The sequence below is a fragment of the Hylobates moloch genome, unplaced genomic scaffold (assembly GCF_009828535.3).
Source record: "Hylobates moloch isolate HMO894 unplaced genomic scaffold, HMol_V3 SCAFFOLD_14, whole genome shotgun sequence".
NCBI lineage: Eukaryota > Metazoa > Chordata > Mammalia > Primates > Hylobatidae > Hylobates > Hylobates moloch.
The window spans coordinates 51,748,363-51,772,242 of NW_026652289.1; the positions used below are offsets into that span (position 1 = coordinate 51,748,363).

General features: G+C 41.8%; 1 long non-coding RNA gene across 1 annotated transcript; it reads right to left on the bottom strand.

The window, feature by feature from the left end:
• Positions 1-17,598: 17,598 nt before the first annotated feature.
• On the bottom strand, positions 17,599-19,295 carry LOC131381258 (uncharacterized). The gene is made up of 3 exons (XR_009209881.1): positions 19,149-19,295; positions 18,840-18,902; positions 17,599-17,951 (listed from the first exon to the last, which is right to left on the bottom strand). It is a non-coding gene; the product is annotated as an uncharacterized LOC131381258 (long non-coding RNA).
• Between the last annotated feature and the right edge of the window lie 4,585 nt (positions 19,296-23,880).

The window sequence follows — 23,880 nt, forward strand, 5'->3', positions numbered from 1 at the left end:
AGGAACTCTGCTTTGTACCTGTTGTTCTCCAATTAGTAAAAGGTAAACTTTGACCAGCTTCCGGTGTGACTCCAATTATAAAAGGTAGGCTACAAGGTACTGTGGAAGTTCTTCTAAACTCAGGGGATCCACAGATGAGAGTTTTGGGGGCCAAGGGAACTTAATGATATCTAAAGAGAAAGTGGAGTAAACAGTATAAGAAGGCTGGGTTCTGTCTTCAGCCCCTAAACAGGCTGTTTTCTCGCCCTGGGTCTATTGTTTTCATCTGGAGGAAAAGGATTATGTTATCTCAGCGGATCTTAATTTGAGATCTTTGGGTTCCTAAGTGGGTCCCTGCATGGTTTTCAGTGGTGTGTTTATCCCAAAATCTTGGTGTATGTGTATATTTCCAGGGAGGAAGTCTATAGCTTTGCTTTTATCAGAGTTTCAAAGGATCCATGTGGCAGAAAAAGTTAAGAGTCCCTGAAGAAGGCTCTGAGCAACTTTTTGACTCTTAAAATCAACGATTTTATTGGGATTGTTTGGAAGCAGATTACAGTAAAGGCCTATGCTTAAAAGAGGCAAGACTGATCCAGTGTCATTACTTGTAATTAATCCATTCTACTCAGGGAAAAATAAATATCAAAAATAAATAACCTGTTGAAAAAAATGTGTTATGAGAATCCAAACATCAATTTTCTTGACCTATAAAAGCCCATAGCATATAGCAAAATTGGTTTTATTTATATTTTTATTGAGGTATAATTTACCTAAAGTACACAAATGTTAAGTACACAGTTTGATCATTTTTTAAGATTTGTTTACTGTGAGAGCCTTGAGGTAGGGAACTGTGTGATTTCTCCTAGTGCACCTACAAAGAAGAGGAACTCAATAAATTTTTGTGAAATGTATGAATTCAGCTATTCTGGCATTCTTTTAGAAGTATGTATTATGGGTAATAAAGTTAACTTTGAAATTATTGAAAGAAAGATTTGTAGATTTCTTGCTTTTTGAATTTGGTAAGATGTGTGTTACAATAAGCAGTGGCTTAAAAAACAAAGCAATACTTAACATATATGGCGTGGACCCTTGTGTTACAGGCTGATTTCCATCAGAATGAATGAGATTTGGCACAATAAACAACTTAAGTGGGAAAGCCAACAAACTCAATGAGACTGCAGCTTTGCACAGATGGAAAACACAAGACAAAAGAACAGACTATAAGGCAGTGAATGGGAGAACAACTTAGAATGAATGATCATGCAATTAGGGGGATTTTGTTGGCTGTTTAATCTTTTGTCAGTCTTTTGAGGGGAGAAGGAAATGTGAGAATTCCAGGGTTATGGTGGAGTCTTAGAAGGTGACAAGAAAATGTGTAGGTGGGTGGGTGTATTATAATACCTTAAAAATCTTTTCATTTCCAAAGAGTATCTGAATGTGTAACTAGTCACAAAATCTTTATAACCTGTTCGAAGTACTTTCAAGAAATTCAATGTAACTTTTTCACTGAATAAGATTTCCCTAAATTAAAGATGGATCTGTCCCAATGATCAAATGTAATGATAGCTCCATTCTCAAATAGAAGCCATCCTCCACTTCCAGCAATTCACATTTATGGCCCTTGGCCAGTTATACTGGTGCATCTCTTTTTTTTTTTTTTTGAAACGGAGTCTCGCTCTGTCGCCCAGGCTGGAGTGCAGTGGCGCAATCTCGGCTCACTGCAAGCTCCGCCTCCTGGGTTCACGCCATTCTCCTGCCTCAGCCTCTCCGAGTAGCTGGGACTACAGACGCCCGCCACCGCGCCCGGCTAATTTTTTGTATTTTTAGTAGAGAAGGGGGTTTCACCGTGGTCTCGATCTTCTGACCTCTTGATCCGCCCGCCTCGGCCTCCCAAAGTGCTGGGATTACAAGCGTGAGCCACCGTGCCCGACCATACTGGTGCATCTCTTGCCCTAAAGGTAGCTCAAGTGGACAGATATTAGAGTGCCTTCCTGACTTGCTCCCTATTCACACAGGGTGACCATACATCCTGGTCGACCTGACATGATTATTAATCATGACTCTTTCACACTCAACAGTATACCAGAATGGGGTGATAAATTATATGGTCACCTTACCTTTGGGCCTCACATTCAAACTGTCCAGCCCCCTCCCTGTACTCCTCCCCAAGCCCCAGTCTTTATTATGCCTCAGAACATTTTCCCACACTCTTTTCCCCAGGTTTTCAACAATAGGACCTTGAAGTCTTAGTTAAACACATTAGCAGTAAAAATAAAGAACACTAAGAGGGCATGAAAGGAGGAATAAGACTGTGGCTTAAGCAAGCATTTCTTATGAATTATAATGAAATTTATTTTCTTTGGCATTACTAAACAAGCTCTGAAGACAATTTTACGGAGGAAATCCAAAGCTGAAACAAGCAGAGTGACTTTGAAAGACAGCACCTCTTGAATTTATAAGTTCTCAAGTGTTTAAGAAAACTCAGGCATGGCTTTATAGTCACACCATGCATTCAACTCTTAGATATTCACAGATCTCACTGAGGAAGAGAAAATGCAGTTGCTCTGATTGCAACTCCATCACAAGATGGTGTTCAGGGGACTGTGATTGATTTGGGCTTTGGTTTTTTGATTCAGGATGAAACTCAAATCTATGGGATTTTGAGGTTAATTTCTGTTTAAAAAATAAAACTAAAAATTGGCCAGGCACAGTGGCTCATGCCTGTAATCCCAGCACTTTGGGAGGCTGAGGCAGGCAGATAGCTTGAGCCTAGGAGTTCAAGACCAGCCTTGGAAACATGGCAAAACCCCAGATCTATAAAAACAAAATACAGAAAAGCATATTAGTTGGGTGTAGTGGCATGTGCCTGTAGTCCTAGCTACTCAGGAGGCTGGGGTGGGAGGATGGCTTGAGCCTGGGAGGCAGAGGAGGCAGTGAGCCAAGATCGTGCCACTGCACTCCAGCCTGGGCGACAGTGTAGAAACAAAGGAGTTACACAACTTATGCATGCTTACTTGTTTATTTTTGCTTACTTGTTTATTTTAGGGAAATCAGTGTACGCAAATAAGAAAAAGGAAGAAAAGATCCCAAATCCCATTCTCATAAATAATTGCTATTAACATTGGGGCATAACTTTCCAGAGGTTTTCTGTGCGCAGTATACACACTTCTAAAGGCAGTATCCCAGTCCATTTGTGCTTCCAGAACAAAATACCTGAGACAGGATAATTTATAAATCTGTATTTATAATTTATAAAGATTTATAAATCTGTATTTATAAATTTATTTATAATTTATATATTATAAATTTATTATATATATTTGTATATTATTTATTTTTAAATATTATATTTAAATTATTTAAATTATGTGTTTATTTAAATTAAACATTTAATATTAATATTTAAATTAAATGATATTTAAATTATTAAATATTACATATATTTATATATTATAAATATATTATACATTTATAAATCTGTATTTATAATTTATAAAGATTTATAAATCTGTATTTATAATTTATAAAGAACAAAAATTTATTTCTCACAGCTCTGGAAGCTGGAAAGTCCAAAATCAAGGCATGGGCAGGATTTGTGTCTGGAGAAGGCTGTTCTCTGCTTCCAAGATGGCACGTTGTTGCTGCACCCTCCGGAGGGGAAGAACACTGTGTCCTCACGTGGCAGAAGGGATGGAAGGGCAAAAACGGCTAACTCTCTCTGTCAAATTATTTTATAAGGGCATCTGGTCCTTTTCATGAAGGCTCTGAATCAATCACTTCCTAAAGGCCACACCTCTTAATACTGTTAAATTAGGAATTCTGTTTCAATGTGAATTTTGGAGGGGCCAAAAACATTCAAACCATAGCAGGCAGATACACCTTTTGCAAAAATAGGATACAAAGGAAGCTATTACTGTCATTGAAATAGCTCAGAAAAGCAGAGAAACAGTCCAGAATGACCTAAAAAGCCTGGGAATCCCTTAAAAATCCTCAGCAAATAAGCACATTTCATCTCAGGAGTTTCTCTGTATCAATTAATTGTTGTCTGGTATGCTTTTCCTTATCTTTTACCTCTTTGGTGGAGTTTCTGTAGCTCTTATCACAAATACTGCTTCCCCCGGATCCATCTGAACTCTGGGAACCTGCAATCTATTTTGGAATTAAATATAGCAAGCTAGACCTTTGAGTCCCCTCCAAAATATAACTCCTGGTCTCTACTCTGAGTCTACCCATTATACCCAAAGTGAGAGGTATCCCACATCCTCCGGCTAAACAAACTCCCACCTGGCCCCCACTTAATAGTGGAATTAGAATGCAAATGTACAGGGGGCATGGAAATACTCATTTATTGTATCTGTTCTTTATTCTACTAGAGATGTCAGACCTCAGACTTCTGCTACCTGCGCCTTCTTTGAAAGAGTTCCCACCCATGTGCAACGGGGGAAAAAAAGTCTATATTCTGAAGTTGTTTATAGTTTTCTGTTTGTGTCAATTAGTAACATTTGTTAACTGTGCAGTATAGATCTTCACTGTACTGATATTTTGCTTGTCATTATCAGTTACTGAGAGATGTTTTATAATCTGCTCTGATTGTATATTTCTCTACTTCTTTAAGTTTTGTCAATTTTTGTCATATGTATTTTGAGACTATATTATTCAGGACTTACACATTATGATTGTTTTATCTTCCTCATGGACTGCGGTTTAATCACTACAAAGTGTTTTCTATCTTTAGTAGAGTTTTTGTTGTAAACTCTACCTTGTTTGATGTTATTATTGCCTAGAAGATTTTATTATTATTTCATACAATTAAAATTTATTTAGAGTTTCCCACATATTTACCCTATTCTTTTCTTTCTTTCTTTTTTTTTTTTTTTTGAGACAGAGTCTTGCTCTGTCACCCGGCTGAAGTGCAGTGGTGCAATCTCGGCTGACTGCAACCTCCACTTCCTGAGCTCAAGCAATTCTCCTGCCTTGGCCTCCCGAATGGCTGGGATTACAGGTGCACGACACCACGCCTGGCTAATTTTTGTACTTTTAGTAGAGACAGGGTTTCACCATGTTGGCCAGGCTGGTCTCAAACTCCTGACCTCAGGTGATCTGCCCTCCTCAGCCTCCCAAAGTGCTGGGATTACAGGCGTAAGCCACCGCACCCAGCCTATATACACTCTTAATTTACTATTCTAGCTTTTACTAAAGTCCAGTGGATCGACAGTAGTCAAGACAATGTGGTACTGGCATAAAAATATATGTCAATAGACTAGAATTGAGAGTCTAGAAATAAATCCATATCTTTATGGTTAATTGATTTTTTGACGAAGTTGCCAGGAGCACTGAATGGGGAAAAGATAGTATTTTCAGCAAATAATGCTGAGACAAGTAGATATCCACGTGAATGAATCCACCCAAAAGAATGAATCTAGATCTCTAGCTCACACCATACACAAAAATTAACTCAAAATGGATCAAAGACCTAAATGTAAGAGCTAAACATTCAAAACTCTGAAAAAATAGGTGAAATTGTTGTGACCCTGGATTAGGCAACAGTTTCTTAGATATAACACCAAAACACAGGCAATCAAAGGATAAAAAGATAAATTTGATTTCATCAGAATTTAAAATTGTTGTAACTCAAAGAACACTGTCTAGAATTCAAAAAGACAACTCACAGAGTAGGAGAAAATACTTGCAAATAATATATCTGATAAGGGATTAATATTCAGTATGTATCAAGAATTCCTACAACTCAACAACAAAGAAACCAAAATAACCCAATTCAAAAATGAGCAAAGAATCCAAATAGACATTTCTACAAAGAAGATATACTTCTTTAAAGAAGAAATGACCAATAAGCACATGAAAAGATGATGCTCAATATTGCTACTTATCATTAGGAAAATGCAAATCAAAACCACAATGAGATATCATTTCACACTCAGTAGAATGGTTATTTTATATATATAATATAAATATAAAGTTATTTTATATATATATGTAAAGAATAAGTGTGGGAAAAGTTGTGGAGAAATTGGAACTCTTTTGCTTTGCTGGTGGGAATGGAAAATGGTACAACAACTATGGAAATAGTTTGACAGTTTCTTAAAAAGTTAAATGTAGAATTACCATATGATTCAGTGACTCTTCTTCTAAATATACACTCTGAAGAAGTAAAAGCAGAGATCTAAACAGATACTTGTACACAAATATTTACAGCAGTATTATTCATAATAGTCAAAAGGTGGAAACAACCCAAATGTCCATCAACAGATGAATAGATAAACAAAATGTGATATATATATATATATATATGCAATGGAATATTATTCAGCCTTAAAAACAAGTAATATTCTGATACATGCCACAACATGGATGAGCCTTGAGGATATTATACTAAGTGAAATAAGCCAGAGACAAATAGACAAACATTGTATGGTTCTACTTATATGAAGTACCTAGAATATTCAAATTCATAGAGCCAGAAAGCAGAATAGAAGTAGGCTAGGGCTGGGAGAGGGATGATGGGTAGTTATTGTTTAATGGGGACAGAGTTTCTGTTTGGATGATGAAAAGTTTTGGAAATGGATAGCGGTAATGTGACACAACAGTGGGAATGTGCTTAATGACACCGAATTGTTCACCTAAAAATGGCTAAAATAGTAAAATTTATGTTACATATATTTTACCAATATAAGAAAAATAAACATTTTTTTAAATTTAAAAATGGTGACTTTTATGGTATATGAACTACAGCTCCCAAAAATATTTTTAACTCAGTGGATCATAGTGGCTGAGAGTAGACCACTGCAAACTTAATCAAGTAGTAGTCCCAATTGCAGGTGCTGTGCTAGATGTGCTATCTTTACTAGAATAAATTAATATGGTTGCTGGTGTATGATATAAAGCTATTGATTTGGCGAATGCATTATTTTAACTACCCATTAGGAATTGTGACCAGAAGCAGTTCTTTCACGTGGGATGCAGGACAGTATACAATATACACTCACAGTGTTGCTCTAATCTAAAGGGACCCAAATCATATGGACATACCATGGAACATCACATTGGGCCACTATGCTGGTGATATCATGTTAACCATACTGGACAGATAATAAATGATGTCTACTTTGGACACCTTGGTAGGACAATCCAGTCCACAGTGTGGAAGATAAATCTATAAAAATATAAGAGCCTGACATATCTATAAAGTTTTTAGGAGTCCAGTGGCCTAAGGCAATCTATCCAAGATAAAAGACAAGTTTTTGTGTCTTGCACCATCTACCACTAGGAAAGAAACACCCACTGAGAAAAAATAAACATAATCCTTAGAAGGCCTTTTCAGGTTTTGGAAGCAGCATATTCCACACTTGGGAATGCTGCTCAAACACATTTATCGGAGATGCAGAAAGTTGCTAGTCTAGAATCAGAGATCTATAGCAGATCCACCTGTAGTAAAAGCAGTCCTGCCATTAGGACCATATAACCTGGAAGATCCTACAATATTAGAATTTCTGTGATAGAAAAAAGACGCTACGTGGAATACCTGGCAAGTCCCATAGGAGAGTCATAGCATGGATCATTTGGGTTCCAGAGCAAGGCCACGACATCTGTAGCAGAGAACTCTATACCATTTGAAAAGTATCTCCTGGCATGCTATTTTGCCCTGGTAAAGAATGAACATCTAGCTATAATGACATGTTGTGAGGTTAGGTCACTATCTTTCTTTAACCTTAAACCAACAGTCATTGTATGGTGCTGCTTTTCCAGTCAATGCAACACATGGGTCTGAGAATCAAAGAGTGGAGTGGGAGTGGCCCCACTCCTCATCGCTCTTGGAGACCCAGAATTTGTTCTGCCTGTCCTCACAATTTTAAGTCTTGTGGTTGTGGAGATTCTGATTTCTGGAAAGGATATACTTCTACCAGTCAACAGGGGATCCCACTAAACTTAATACTACAACTGCTTCCTTGACACTTTGGGTTCCTTGTGCTAGTGAAAAGGAGTTACCATCTGCAGAGAAACTGACTCTGATTATCAGGAGGAGGTAGGGCTGCTGCTGTGTAAGTAAGGGATGCAGGCAGAAGAAATGTATTTGGCATTTGGATAATCCACCATCTTGGTACTCCCATGCCTAGTTTTAACTGTACATGGAAAAATTCAGCAACCAGAGCCTGATACTGGCATGGTAATCAGGAGCTCAGGCTCCTCAGAGATAAGAGTCTGAGGCAACCCACCCAAAAAACCATGCGGATGGGCAGAAGTACTACCTGAGGGTGTGGTGGAGAGAAGTGATAAATATCAGTGATGGCCTTGGGTCCAACTGCAGCAGTGGGGTTTGTAGTTCGTCTCACAAACTTTCCTATCTTAAGTGTTCCAGAAATTATAACCAACCAGAATCCCAGAGAAGCTGTAACAGGGTGGAGTAAACCTAATGTGAAAAGCACATGGACCTGAATGGTGCAAGAGGTGAACCTTTGTGGACATTGTTGATGCCTCGCCCAGATCTTCAGGATCCTCTTCCTCAGTCTGGTTCTTGTTTTTAATGCCCACCTGCCACAGATACCTTGGGTAACGGGTCATATCCGCAACTTTCTCTAGATGATTTTCTATGTATGTCTGAAGTCTCTGTGGCTAGAGATTCCTGGGAGTAATGCTAACCTCTCATTTCATGGATCATGACCAACAACTGTCTGGGGCAGGAATACAAAAATTCCACTCCTTTGTCCAATGCAACATGGGCTCTGCCATTCACTTTATACTCCAGAGCTTCCTGTAAGATATGGCTGAAGGTAGATTTCACCTGGAACCTCATTCTTGCATATGTTGTTTCCTTTCCTGCTTCACTCTCTCTTACCTGTCTCTCCTGAGTACACCCTTGATAAATCACAAGCACGCAAATCCCCATCTTGTGCTGTTTCTGAAACCTGCTTAAGACACCTCCCAAATAAACTACTCATACCCAAGGCCTTCTCCAAAGCAAGAAAGAGGTTATTCATCCAATGGATTTTTAATAGGTGAGAGACCACAAGACCCTAAGTTATTGTATGAAACAATTACTGGACTTCAACTTTTATAAAAATCATGAACATCAGACCACAGCTTATCTTGGTATAAATTATATTTATACTTTTAAGGCATTTTAATAGACTGTGAGTCACTTTCTATATAGAAGATTGTGTCTGTAGGAACTTCATTAACAACGAAATATAAAAGACTTCAAGATTTGAAATTAGTTTCAAGGGTATAAGTTACAGTGATAAAAAATTCCATTGAGCACAAAGAACTTTTAGCCATTAGAGTGGCCTCAGGTTAGGTTGAATTTCCTGTAAGCTTAGATTTCTGAACACAAGCTGGATGACCATTTGGTGAAGACTAAACAGAGGGCTCTTCAGGCATCAGGAGGAATGGACTGGTAGCTAGAAACTTATGTATGGGGCTGGGCACAGTGGCTCACACCTGTAATCCCAGCAATTTGGGAGGCTGAGGCGTGCAGATCACTTGAGGTCAGGAGTTCCAGATCAGTCTGGTCAACATGGTGAAACCTTGTCTCTACCAAAAATACAAAGATTAACTGGGCATGGTGGCTCATGACTGTAATCCCAGCTACTTGGCAGGCTGAAGCAGGAGAATCCCTTGAACCCAGGAGATGGAGATTGCAGGGAGGTGATATCGCACAACTGCACTCCAGCAGGGGTGACAAAGCGAGACTCTGTCTCAAACAAAAAAATAAAACAAAACAAAAATGAAACTTAAATATGGTATTTTAAACACTTTTAGTTGGAGGAATTACCAAGAAATTATTTCTAGTAATTTACTTTGTATGTGTATTTTTTTCCTTCTAGCACCCAGTACTAAATTAATCTTTTATTTTTCACACATTTTTCTTTAAGCAAACAACTGTTTCTCATTAACACAACCCATACACTAGCGTGTGGGATCCTTCAGTGAATTGTGTTGGGTAGTGTCTCTTACTGATGGTATGAACTGAAAACCATGAACTTCCTACACCTGTAGGTGGCTAAAAACCCAATTTAAAATTTGATCCTGTGGGTTGCTGAATTTAGGCATTTAATGAATTCACAGCCATTCTCTTATATGAAAATAAGGGCATTGGAATGTAGGATGCCTAGAATTAAAGGGGGATGTATTGGAGTGTTTGGATGGTTGCTGTCTGATGGCACCATTCAATATCTCTGCCCACCAAGCCCCTGAGCATAACACCATCCATCGCCCTTAACCATCATGGTATTCCATGTATCATTGCTTCCAACAAAGAACACACACTTTATGTTGAAAGAATTAAGGCAATTAATGATGTTTATGGAATTGACTGGCCTTATCGTTTACCCCATCACTCAGAAACAAGTGGCCATATAGAGAGGTAGGATGGTTTACTGAAGCCCAGGAATAATGTTGGTAGGGAGATTTTCCAAAGTTGGATGCCATTCTAAGATATGTTATATGCTCTAAGTCAGCAACAAATATGTGGTCTTTTTTTCATTGCAAAAATGTAGGATCCAAGATGGAAGTAGAATGTATGCTTTTTGCACATAGCAAATTTTTTGTTTTCCATCCACACAACTCTTTAATGTGCTCATTTAGAGGTCTTAGTATGCACAGGGGGAATGCTTCTGCCAGGGGACACAACTATAGTCCCACCGAATTGGAAACTAAGAGTGCCATTTGGATACTTAAAGTTCCTCAAGTCACCAGGAAAACATGCCAAAAATGGTACTTGCTCAGATGATTAATCCTCACTATCAAGAGGAGATAAGGGGCCAGGTGTGGTGGCTCATGCCTGTAATCCCAGCACTTTGGGAGGCCGAGGCTGGCGGATCACCTGAGGTCAGGAATTCAAGACCAGCCTGGCCAACATGGCGAAACCCCGTCTCTACTAAAAATACAAAAATTAGCCAGGCATGTTGGCATGCATGTGTAATCTCAGCTACTCGGGAGGCTGAGACAGGAGAATCACTTGAACCCAGGAGGAGGAGGTTGCAGTGATCTGAGAGCACAACACTGCACTATGGTCTGGGTGACAGAACAAGACTCCGTCTCAAACAACAAACAAAAAAAAAGAGGAGATAAAGTTGCTGATAAATAGCAGAGGCTAAAAGGACTATGGCTGGGACTCACAGATCTCCTTGCGGTGACTCCTGGTACTGCCAAGGTCCAGTGGCAAAGTTCTCTAGTAACAACAGTCTCACGTGGACAAGACCATCAAGGGCTCCGATCCTCTAGGAATGAAGATTTGGGTCATTGTATCAGGTAATAAAGCCTGGCCAGCTGCTCTGGGCAAAGAGAACATGAAATGGGTGGTGGAGGAAGGAAATTAGAAATACTAATTACAGTCTCGTGACTACTTGCAGAAATAAAGATTGAAGGTTCTCTAATTTTCTGCATTGTTCAATCATGTATATATATTTAACTAATTTTTCTTTCCTTTTTCTGTCCTTTTTCTTCATGGCATGCAGCTGGTGGTTAATTTTACAATTTCGTTTATGTGTTACAGAATACTGAGATAGGATCATAATGGAACCAGAAGAGGACTGAGTGTCACCCAGAGATTCTATATAAACTGGATGTAGCTGCCAATGAGGTTATCACCCTTTTAAGGAAGGGATGAGCGCATTGTGCTTTTATAAGGAATAGTAGCATTACAATAATTGGCAATAATTTTTCTTTCTTACGGGAAGAGGGGTTTATGTTAGTGTTGGGTATGCATAGCAAAGAAGTGAACTCTGGTGAATATTGCCAAATTCTGTTCCATCTAGCATCTGTTTTCTTTTTGATATTGGAAGAACTCCCCACCTTAAAGTATGCCTCCCACTCTAGAAGCTGAAAATGGCATATACTCTCTCTCCTAGCCTTTCTTATAGTTAGAGTACATGATCTAGGACCCACCCCTAACCAAATACAATCTTCCAATTCTCTGAATCAGAGTTAGACACAAGAGGACTGAGAGGAGCTCTCAGACAGCATCAACATCACGGGAAGATCAAATTCCCAAAGCAGTGCTGCCTTCACTGGACCAATTCTGGTGTGGGAATTTTCGGTATCGTTTCTGATTGAATTGTCCTGAGCTCACTGAGACTGATTCTCCAGCCCTCCTAGAAATTCTGGTGTCACAGGATCCTTGGGGTGTCGCTTAGCCAGCTGGAAACCTCTGTGGCTGGCGGCGCGTTTCTGCCTATTGCTCGTTCCTGCTGGGCTTGTTCCACCCACTTGGCCTGGCAGGCTGCACTTGTTTCACACTACCAGCCCGGATCCCACACCTGCCAAGTGTGGCCAGGGGCGGAGCAGCAAGGGTTGTGTGTGGGCGAGCAAGCGCGGGTCCAGCCACTGAACACAGCCAGGCACACTGGCTGCAGCAGTGCAGGCAGCTCCAGGTGCCAGCACAGGTGCCGGCTCCATGCCATGCTGCAGCTGGACCAGAAGTACTGTATGCAGCTTCCGCTGCAGGCACCTATGTCTGGGTGAGAGGAACGCAGTGGCGCCCAGAAGCTTGGAGACACCAGGAACGGCAGAACCCCAAAGAGGAAGTCACAGCCCTGGCCCAGGGAACCCTTAGGTCCAGGCTCCCCGAAGGGCCAAAGCTCCTAGGTCTAGGCTCCGCAAAGGGCCAAAGCTCTTCTCGCCTTCACAACATGGCGAGTAGGGGGGCATGTTTCAGCCCTGTTTATGTTATAGCTCTTTTAGTCCCACCATTTGGTGGGTCCTGAGTTCTTGTTCCACATCCATGGACCTCATGGACTACCTCATAGATGGAGAGGCGCTTCACTGAAGGCAGAGAGGCAACAGAACAGTTCTCAGAAGACCTGAAGCGGGCAGCTCCTTTCCTTTCCACAGGCAGGTCTGGGTCATCCTGACGAGTGTCCAGCCCTCAGCGGTGAGAAGACCCGCAGTCGGTAGCTTCCAGCAGAGAAAAGATGAGTGTCCAGCTTGGGGGTAGCTCCCAGCAGAGAGAAAACGAGTGTCTAGCTCTCAGTAGAGAGAAGACACGCAGTGGGTAACTCATTAGTAACTCCAATTCGCAAGCAGGTCTTCCCGTCATCTCTGCAGTCCTCAGCAGAGAGGAGACCTGGAGCGGGTAGCTACTATCTGCAGGCAGGTGGTCCTGTCCTTTGAGTCTGGCTGACTCAGGGGCTTTTATGGTCTTCAGATGGGAGGAAGTGTGTGTTGATTGGTCCATGGGTGTCCATGGGCTGCCGGAAAAAGCACAATAAGTTCTCACTCTGGTCTGCGGAACTGACAGCCTGGCCCCCAGGCTTCAGGCCATCCCTGGCTTGAAGGTGGGGCTTCATCGGGACTGCCCCTTTCCGCCCGGGAGCCTGTCTGCCTCCTGCCACCATCGGCCTGCTGTCACTGGCGTCCGTGGCGCCCACGGTGCCCAGGCGGTTCGCGCCAAGGGGGGCCTGCAGGCCTGCGCTGCCCTTGGCTTCCCTCCTGTGCTTCTCTGTGCCGAGGCGGCAGGAGGCTGGTGTGTTAGTGCTGCCCCAAGCGTGTGCACACCCAGCCAGGTCGCGACAGCGCCTGGGCTCAACCTCAACTTTGCTCTGAGAGCTGGTGCTGCCAGCGGGAGAGGCCAGCCAGGAAGAGCAGGCGCTTCCGAGCCTGTCGGGGGAAGGGGACCTCCCGGTCCCTGAGAATGCAGAGATGCCCCGGTCGGCAGCCGCAGCTGGTCGGCTGCAGCTGCGCCTGGGAGGGTAGGGTTCCCGCCCCTCCAACTTGGAAGGGGGCGGGGCTCCCACCTGTTCCGGGCTCCGCAGGCTCCTAGGAACGCACAGCCTGCCTCATGGCAGTGGCCGCTCCAGATGGACTGCTGCTGCCATCACCGGGAATTATATTTTTGTTTGTTTCTTTACAACTTTTGATTTTGATATAATTTCATACTTGAGAGCAAAATTACAAGAATAGTCAAGGAATCATTTGTACAAGGAACCATATAAAGAGAACATGGTAAAGCAAATTTGGGCAAAGTGTAAACAACTAGTACATCTAAATAAAGGGAATATGGGAATCCTTAATTATTCTTGCAATACCCACACAAAGACACATTTTTTTTTTTTCTGATTCATCTGAGAGTAAGTTGCAAACATTGTAGTTCTATACCTGTAAATGCTTTGGTGTGTATATCATAAAAACAAGGATATTTTCTTACATAACCACCATACAATTATCTAAATTAGGAAATGTAACTTTGGTATAATACTATTATCTATCGAATCCACTCCATATTCAAACTCCTATATCATTTAAACAAATTCGTTTACTTCTTAAATGAATCAGAATTAGCTTCTATGAACTCTGACTAATTCAAAGTCTCAAATATCACTCTCTCCAGACATGCTTTTGGACCCTAACTCTGGGTTAGACAGCTCTGTTATATACCATTATAACATGGAGTACTCTGTCTACCGGTGTATTTATAACTCTCTATTCCTGATTATTTATGTGCGTCTGCCTCTGCTATTTGAATTAAGCCAACTAAGGGCATATATGTCTCTTTTTCACTGGCCTTTCCTCACTGACTATCACAGTGACTAACACATAGTAGATACTCACTAAATATTTGTTGAACAACTGGATCTGCATACTTCAGCGGCAATTTAAATAAAATACATTGAAGTTGAACTTGTCATACACCTTTTTTCGATTGAAGACAATGTCAGTCAAGGTTCAATGCAGAAAGTAGAAACCACTCCAGGATTTTTTTTTTACAGGAATAGATTTATTGCAGGAAATTGATGCTTAGAAAGGCTAGCACAGCAAGATCAAGGCTGGACCACTAGAAATGATTCTCAGAAAAATACAGAACTGGACTACTCAGAAACATTCCTACTTCCAAGGTTGTCATTTGAACCACTCAAGACACACCACCATAGCTTTGATCCAAAGGTCAGGAAACTAATGAAGAAGCAGCTGCTCCTGCGACTATGGATGCTGGCACTGCCTTTCGATACTCAGAAAGCAGGAAAATGGCCACTGAAGTCCCACTGCAGAAAAAAAAAAACACATCTTCGGAGAGGAGCAGTGGCTCATGCCTGTAATCCCAGCACTTTGGGAGGCCAAGGCGGGCGGATCATGAGGTCAGGAGTTTGAGAACAGCCTGGCCAACATAGTGAAACTCCATCTCTACTAAAAATAAAAAAATTAGCCTGGCGTGGTGGCGCGTGCCTGTAGTCCCAGCTACTCGGGAGGCTGAGGCAGAAGAATCACTTGAACCTGGGAGGCAGAGGTTGTGGTGAGCCGAGATTGCACCACTGCACTCCAGCCTGCGCAACAGAGTGAGACTCTGTCTTAAAAAAAAACAAAAACAAAAACAAAAACAAAACCTCACATTTTCACAAATTTTCTAGACAGTATTTAAAATTGGGTTTTTCCTTCACCTCACTTCTGCCTGTCATATTTCATGAGTTCATCATATTATCAGAGACTAATTCACATTCAGAAACTTAGTTGCAAAGAAGTCCAGAAAGTGTACTTTTCAACTCTCCAGTCTTTGCAGTGCAGAAAGACACCTTGTGGATTGGAGGTTGAGTTAATCCACATTACGTACCATAATGGCATCACTATTCATGAAGCTGCTAAAGCTAGACACTGATGTGCAATCCTCAAATTCTGACACCAAGATGCTCCCCTTGGATGGAGGTGGTTGTGCCTCTTCTCTTTGAGATTAAACCTAGAAGATACTTAGTTTGTTAGCGCTTCCAGGGAATGGGATGAAGTGCACCTGTTTCCACTGCTCCAGAATCACTGATCTTTGAGAAGTTTTCTGCCTGAGAAAATGGCAGTCACATAGCCAGTTTATACCTTTCCACCTCTGGAAGTGGCAGTAACATACTGACTCATTTGCCAGGTACCGCAGTGACTTCTAGGGTCAGAGCAATGGGAAAAAACTGTGGTAACCAAGGTCCAGAGAGATGAGAGACATGTGCAACGTAATGGAAAGAGCATGGGCTTTGCAGTCACATGGTCCTCGATTTGAATCCAGGTTCTGCCCTTTACTAAATATAACACCTGGAGCAAGTTCCTTAGTGTCTTTATATCTTGGTTTCCTTGTCTCAAAAATACCTACTTCATAGTGTTGTTAGGAGGGTGAAATTAGGTAACACTTGTATAGTGCAGGTACATAAAGTACAAAAAGAAATATTGGTCCTTTTATTAGTTTCCTATGGCTACTGTAACAAATTATGACAAACTTAGTCGCTTAAAACAACACACATTTATGTTCTTACAGTTCTGGATGTCAGAAGTCTGAAATCAGTTTCACTGGGCTGAAATCAAAGTGCTGGCCAGGCTGCACTCCCTCTGGAAGCTCCGGGGAAGAGTCGGTTTCCTTGCCTTTTCCACTTCCAGGGTTGTATTCCCTGTGTGCCTTGATTAAGGCCCCTTCCTTCATATCTGAAGCCTGCACCAGTCCTCACATTATCTTCTTTGTCAAATTTCCCTCTGCCTCCTGCTTGTGATTGACAATTAAGGCCCACCTGGCTAATCCAGAATTACCCACTATCTCAAGAGTCTTAACTTAATCACACCCACAAATCTCTTGTTACAATATAAGATAGCATTCACAAGTTTCAGAGATATGGACATCTTTTAGGGCCAATTCAGCCAACCATAATTCTTTTCATCACCAATCTTTACTACTTTTTTAGGCCATTTGGCATCTAAAGCAGTACAGGCCAGTAGAAATATAATGTGAGCCACATATGTAATTTTAATTATTCTAGTAGCCACATTAGAAAAGTAAAAAAAAAAAGGTGAAATTCATTTTAATGATATGGTTTATTTAACTTAATATGCCCAAAATATCATCAACATGTAATCAATATGAAAATTACTAATGTAATATTTTCCTTTTTTTCATACTCAGTCTTTTTTTTTTGGAGACAGAGTCTCACTCTGTCACCAAGGCTGGAATGTAGTGGCATGATCTTGGCTCACTGCAACCTCCAACTCCCAGGTTCAAGCGATTATCCTGCCTCAGCCTTCTGAGTAGCTGGGACTACAGGCATACACCACCACACCTGGCTAATTTTTGTATTTTTTGTAGGAATGGGGTTTCACCATGTTGGCCAGGCTGGTCTTGAACTCCTGGTCTCAAGCGATCGGCCTGCCTTGGCCTCCCAAAGTGCTGGGATTACAGGCATGAGCCACGGCACCCAGCTCATACTCAGTCTTTGAAATCTGATGTGTAATTTACACCTAGTGCAAATCTCAATTCAGATGAACCATGTTTCAGTTGCTTGGTAGCCACATGTGGTTAGTGCTTAGTGTAGGATAGTGCAGGTCTAAAGTGTTGTGAAATTAAAAGGGCCAAAGGTAGCTTGGACCATGTGCTCCTCACATCCAACCCATAGCTGTAGCTTTCACCTCTGGTACTTTATTCTGCCTACATTCACCACTGAGATGATGACTACAGCTCAGACCCTTGTCACTATGCCAAGTCAGCCACCAGCAGATTATAAACACCCATAGAGAACCAGACTGGGCATGGGATGAAATAACATTAAGTTATGTATCAGTTAGCTTTATCAAGAAAACATAACCCACCCTAGGTCTGAAAAGCAGAGAGATTTAATTCAGGGTTTTACTTATACAAATTGATAGAAGGGTTGAGAAGTCAAATAGTAGACAATTAGACAAACCACGTATTAGCAACATTACACAGCTGCTGCCACTTCTAGCGATAGAGGGACAACAGGAGGAGGTAGTGTTACCAGAGGCTGCAACTGGTGCTGCTTAAGAGCTAGGATCATGGCAAGGTGCTTGGATCATGAAGGAAGGAACTGTTTAGTGAGAGCTGGAGACACGGAGGAAACATAGCCACTATTGCAGATGCTGCCTGAGGAAGGAGTGAGAGAAATGCCTTGATGATTCCTTACTTCCATACTCTGGTGTTCTATCAGGGTCTTCCACTGGCCAAACATACCTGGAAGCGATTTGTCAAGGGATCCTGGGAAATGTAGTTCCTTGAAAATCAGACCAGCATAGGGGAAGATCAGGGAATGGATCCAAGAACTAACAGGCAAATAAGTGTCACAGTTCACATCTTTTTTTTTTTTTTTTTTTTTAAATTTTGAGATAGAGTCTCACTCTCCTGCTCAGGCTGGAATGCAGTGGCATGATCTTGGCTCACTGCAATCTCACCACCTGGGCTCAAGCAATTCTCCCACCTCAGCCTCCTGAGTAGCTGGGATTATAGGCATGAGCCACCATGCCCCATTAATTTTTGTACTTTCAGTAGAGATGGGGTTTAACCATGCTGCCCAGGCTGGTCCTAAATTCCTGGGCTCAAGTGATCTGCCTGCCTCGGCTCCCAAAGTGCTGGGACAACAGATGTGAACCACTGAGCCCAGCCAGTCCACATCTTTACTATTTTTCTATATTTACCTCCTATCTTACAACAACTTCATGTTTCTGTCCAACACAACGTAATTATACTTTATACAAATGAAGATGTCCTCATTGTCTCCTCAACATAGGGAGATTAGTCATCATTGCCATCTTAGAGTCCAAGATGTTCAGTGAATTTACAGTTTTCTCCATCAAACTATGGCTTTTCATGGTCTGGTAATATCTGAACTAACTGGCAAAATTAAATACCATTGACCTTTTTGTACAAAATAGGAAGAAAGAGGAAAAATAATTGGTTAATATTAATATATACATAACAAATATATGCATAGTCATTTCCATAACTGGTCTTAAGGGTACAGTGGATACTTATCAGTTCCTTCCCTCACTCTCATTCCCTGGTCCCATTGTCCTTAGTTAACACTTTAGCTGGTTGTGGTCCTTCATCTGAGTAGTGATCCAAACCCTTGTTCTTAAAGGATCTGAGTCCTTAGTGGTCTTACCTTTATTGAGTCTTGCCTTTACTGGGTCTTGTCTTTATTGGGTTCTTCTTTTAACATTTTCTACTGGAAGTAGAAGAACAAAATGGTGCCCCAATGGTTCCCACTGGATTCTAGATAGGGTCTTTCCTGCCCTCATTGTGTAGCAGCAACCCAAATTTCCCCTGTTAATTGGAACTTATCACTCCATCCATTATAATTCCTCATTTCCCTGTTGGTTCAGTAGGATGAGGACCCCAAAATAGTCAGGTGGTAGTTTCAACTTCTCACTCAATGAGACCATTATTATGTACTCCAAAGATGAGAGCATACCTCCCTTGGGAAATTTATCAGCTGAGGCAGATGTCTCTCTCCATGTCCCCTTGGCCCACCTGACTTCACTGGCAGCTGTGATAGAGAGTTTCCTGCACGATGACAGCTTTTCCTCCTTTGTCCTCTCTTCATGTGGGCTTTCTCTTGTACTCTGCCAAAGGAAAATGCGTATCACCCTGTGAATTGGAGTTGGTGGGTATACGCTTTGCCTTCCCAACCTCTTAAAGGACAATTCTAAAGCTTGTTCCATACTATTTTTTCAGAGAGTTCTTGGTGAGATTGAGCTTCAGTTGCCCTCAGCAGTCACCTGCTCATCATTACACACCTTACTGGCTTTTCTCCCTTCTCTGACTCATTTTCCTCTTTTCCTGCTTGTGCTTAGTGGGATCACAACCCAGATAAGCAATCTGCACCCAATACCTTGTCTTAGGACAAGAATCCAAACTAAGACAGGAACAAAGATCTATAAACCACAAGAGTCTCTAGGCGTGGAGAAAGGAAAATACACTTTGTCAGTGGGTCATAAAGTGTAATCGGTTCCAGAACCTGGGTATTTGGGCTATAAGAGAAATAGCACCATCTGTTGGTCACTGGCCCAAAGCATATACTCCATCCCGTAGGACAGCACTTGATCTCACAGGGTGTTGTCTCACATGTGGTGCTCTAATTATGGCTTCAGTAGTCCAATCCACCAGTCTGCCAGGTTACTTGTTCTCAGGTGTTGGGGTATGTGATAAGATTAGTGAATTCCAAGAACACGAGCCAGTTTCTCTTGCTTTCAAATGATATCTTTGGAGAGAAGCAACAGTGTATATCCTCAAAATGAATCACAGCATCATGACATTCCATAAGTCCACAGATGGTGATGCTGGCAGAACCATTTTGAATAGGAAAAGTTTTAAAAAAAAGTGTCTATTCCAATGAGGACAAATCTCTGCCCCTCCATGATGGAAGAGGTCCAGCATAATCAATATGTCCCCTGAATCCCAAGGAATGGTGCATTCAGGAGCTCACTGTTGGCTTCTCTTGTTGGCAGGCTGCGTTTTCTGCCTTGGAGAGGGAAGTCCATGTTTTTGATCCCATGGATAGCCCCGTCCCAGTTGCCATGGTTAGTTACATATGGGACCACTGAACAACAACTGGTGTAGCTGAATAAAGAAGCTGACCACCATCCACAGAATGGATCTTTTTGCCCATCTGATGATGATGATGATTATTATTATTACTATTATCATTTGAGATGGAGTCTGCCTCTGTTGCCCAGGCTGGCGTGCAGTGGTGCAATACTGGCTCACTGCAACCTCTGCCTCCCGGGTTCAAGCGATTCTCCTGCCTCAGCCACCCAAGTAGTTGGCACTACAGGTATGTGCCACCACCCCCAGCTAATTTTTTGTGTTTTTAGTAGACACAGGGTTTCACCGTGTTAGCCAGGATAGTCTCGATCTCCTGACCTTGTGATCTGCCTGCATCTGCCTCCCAAAGTGCTAGAATTACAGGCGTGAGCCACCGTGCCTGGCCTGCCCATCTGATTATTGAAAGCCTATTCAGTGGACGCCGTTTTGTAAGCATTCGTATGGGTCACAAAAATCCTCATACAAAAATCCTGTCTCCTTCCAGGTAAAGAGGACATCCTAATATATGCCCAAAGTTTTCCCCACCGAGAGGATTGCCTTTCATCATTTTTTCAGAAACACTTCTCAACAGAATGGTAATACTGCAGTAGTCCACTTCCAGCTGATGCCAACATATTGTACAGACCCATCTTTAAATCAGCCTTAAGTTTTTTTTCACCCCTCTGATAACTGGTTATAGGAAATTCCTTTTGAGCCCCTAGAGTCTGAGCCACCTGCCTATGCAACTTACTTGTGTCCTCCTGATCTTCTAAAGCCTGACCTTTTATATAGCACTTTTAATTGACGATGGATTGTTGCTGTGTATGCACACCCAATCTTATGGAAGTTCATGATGGGCAGCTCAGAGCCCATTGATCTTGATGTCATCAAGATCTAGCCTTTAGTAGAATCCAGTGCTCTTTCAGCAGAAAAGAGCATAGCATTGTGTCAAAACCCTGGGATTCTGTGCTTTGGACCCCTATTTTGCCAGAGGATCCATACAGCATCCTTACTTGCCATAGACGCTTTGGGTTTTCTGAATTATTAGGCTTGAGTAGCAAGATAGCTTGCCTAGCACGCTGGACCTGCTACAGAGCCCTTTAATTTTCTGGGAGAAAAGGGTTCTCAGTAAGTTGGTTAGAGAAATACACCCAAATGTGGTATATGTGCCTCTTTCTTAGTGTTAGGATGTGCAAGATGCAGAAAGTTGTCTCTTACTATAAGTTACAGTAGGGATTCTTGATCTCAATCTTTTTATTTTGGGCTTGATAATTCTTAGTTGTGGGGAGCTATCCTCTGCATCGCAGGATGTTTATCAGCATCCTTGGCCCCTACCTACAAGATGCCAGTAGCCACTAATTTGTCCATCCTCAGTTGTGACAACTAAAAATGTTTCTATACATTTCCTGCAAAATGTCCCCTAGTGGACACAATCACCTGGTTGAAAAACACTGCTATACAGGGATATGCCAACATTCCTTTCACTGAATTTTTATGTCTCTGGCATGCATGTGATTTACTAAGGCATCTAGAATATTTGCTACTTTTTGTTCACCAAGCCAATCAGCATGATGTTATCAATGTGGTGCATCACATGATGATGTTCTATGGCATGTCTAGATGACCAAGGTCACTGTGGACTAGACTGTTACGGAGTTTGAGAGCTGGCATAGCCCTGAAGTAAGACTGTGAAGGTGAATTGCTGTTTCTGACAGGTAAAAATTTGCTGCTTTCTGATTTTTCCTGCTAATTGATATGAGGGGAAATGATTTTCCAGATCAATAGCTACATAATAGATGGCAGGACTATGTTGATTTGTTCCAGCAACAATACCATGTCTAAATTGGAAGCTGCAAGTGAAGCCACTGTCTAGTTTTGCCACTAGTCAAACACAGGAATTATGCAGAAGTGTGATGAGAATCCTTACTCTTGTATCTATCAAATCTTTAAAGGTGGCACTAGTTAATGTCTGCAATTCCCACAGGGATGTGGTATTGTTTTTGGCTTACCATTTTGTTAGAGAAGAGCAGTTCCAGTGGTTTCTACTTGGCTCTACCTAACCATAAGAGTCCTCTCTTTATGGGTCAGGGAGCCAGTGCAGGGATTTTGCCAGTTGACAAGTATGGCTAGTCCAAATAACTTCAGAGTGGGTCCACAGAACCTATTGAGCCCTCTGAGTGATGGACTTGATTATAAATTTCATTTTCTACTTGACCACCTAAAGCTCTCAATCTATCCAGGGGTTCTCAAGGATTAGCATAAACTCAGAGTAGTGTGTAATAATCCTTCAAAGCCTAGGTATGTCCCTTTCCTCAGTGCACACTCATCCTGATAATAGCCACAGGTCCTTTTGGGACAGGCTTGGAGAAATATTTATAGTATACAGTTGTGAGAGTGTTGTAGTTTCTTTCCTCAAGGGGACTCAGTTTCTGCTTCAATCCCTGGACCCTGCAAATGTGAAGAAGTTTAGGTCTGGGAACTAAATGAGAGGCTACAATTTCCTTTTGTGGCAACTCAAGACAGGTTTCTGCTCACTTGATCTATAGTTTTGCTAGTTGCATATATCAAGGAATACTTCAGCAGGCTGCCCATCTATTTTATTCCTAGGGACCCTGTCATGAGTTAGCACCCCCACAGACCTCTCAATGTAAAAACTTTCTGACTGCCTGCTGCCCATTATGGTAATTGTGCCTCCTTGTCTCTGTTGGTGAAGTATTACTACATGGCCCCTGCCACCATGCCAACATTCCCGTAGAAATCAGATGACCTTTTCAATCATCCTTAGTCCAGAAAGGACAGCCATTGCAGAACTTTTGAGGATGCCTATGCTTCTCTGACTAATGTTTTTTCAATGCTTTAGGGCCCTCTGGGTCCTTCCAGGAAACATAGTCAGGAAGTGGGTGAACAGGTTACACATAATAAATCCACTCCAACCCTCTCATAACCTTGATCCTTTTGTATATTACCCTGTAGTTTGACTTTTTATTTTTTTTTTAATAAAACCCTTTGCGCTGAGTGCAGTGGCTCATTCCTGTAATCCCAGCACTTTGGGAGGCCGAGGCAGGTGGATCATGAGGTCAGGAGTTTGAGACCAGCCTGGCCAACGTAGTGAAATCCCATCTCTACTAAAAATACAACAAATTAGCTAGGCGTGGTGGTGGGTGCCTGTAATCCCAGCTATTTGGGAGGCTGAGGCAGGAGAATCACTTGAACTCGGGAGGCGGAGGTTGCAGTGAGCCAAGATTGTGTCACTGCATTCCAGCCCAGGTGACAGTGGGAGACTCCATCTCAAAAAAACAAAACGAAACAAAACAAAAAATGAAACCTTTGCTTTTTCTACATTATATGAGATATTCTGGCATCTCAGCTCAGCTTCATTGAATGTAGGCCACCACTGAACCTTAGTTTCAGTCAGTCAGCCAAGCAAACCATTAGAGATGCTGCCACTTGCTTTACTTACTTATTTATTTATTTATTTTTGAGATGGAGTCTTGCTCTGTCACCCAGACTGTAGTGCAGTGGCGCAATCTTGGCTCACTTCAACCTCCACTGCCTCCTGGGTTCAAGTGATTCTCCTGACTCAGCCTCCTGAGTAGCTGGGATTACAGGCATGTGCCACC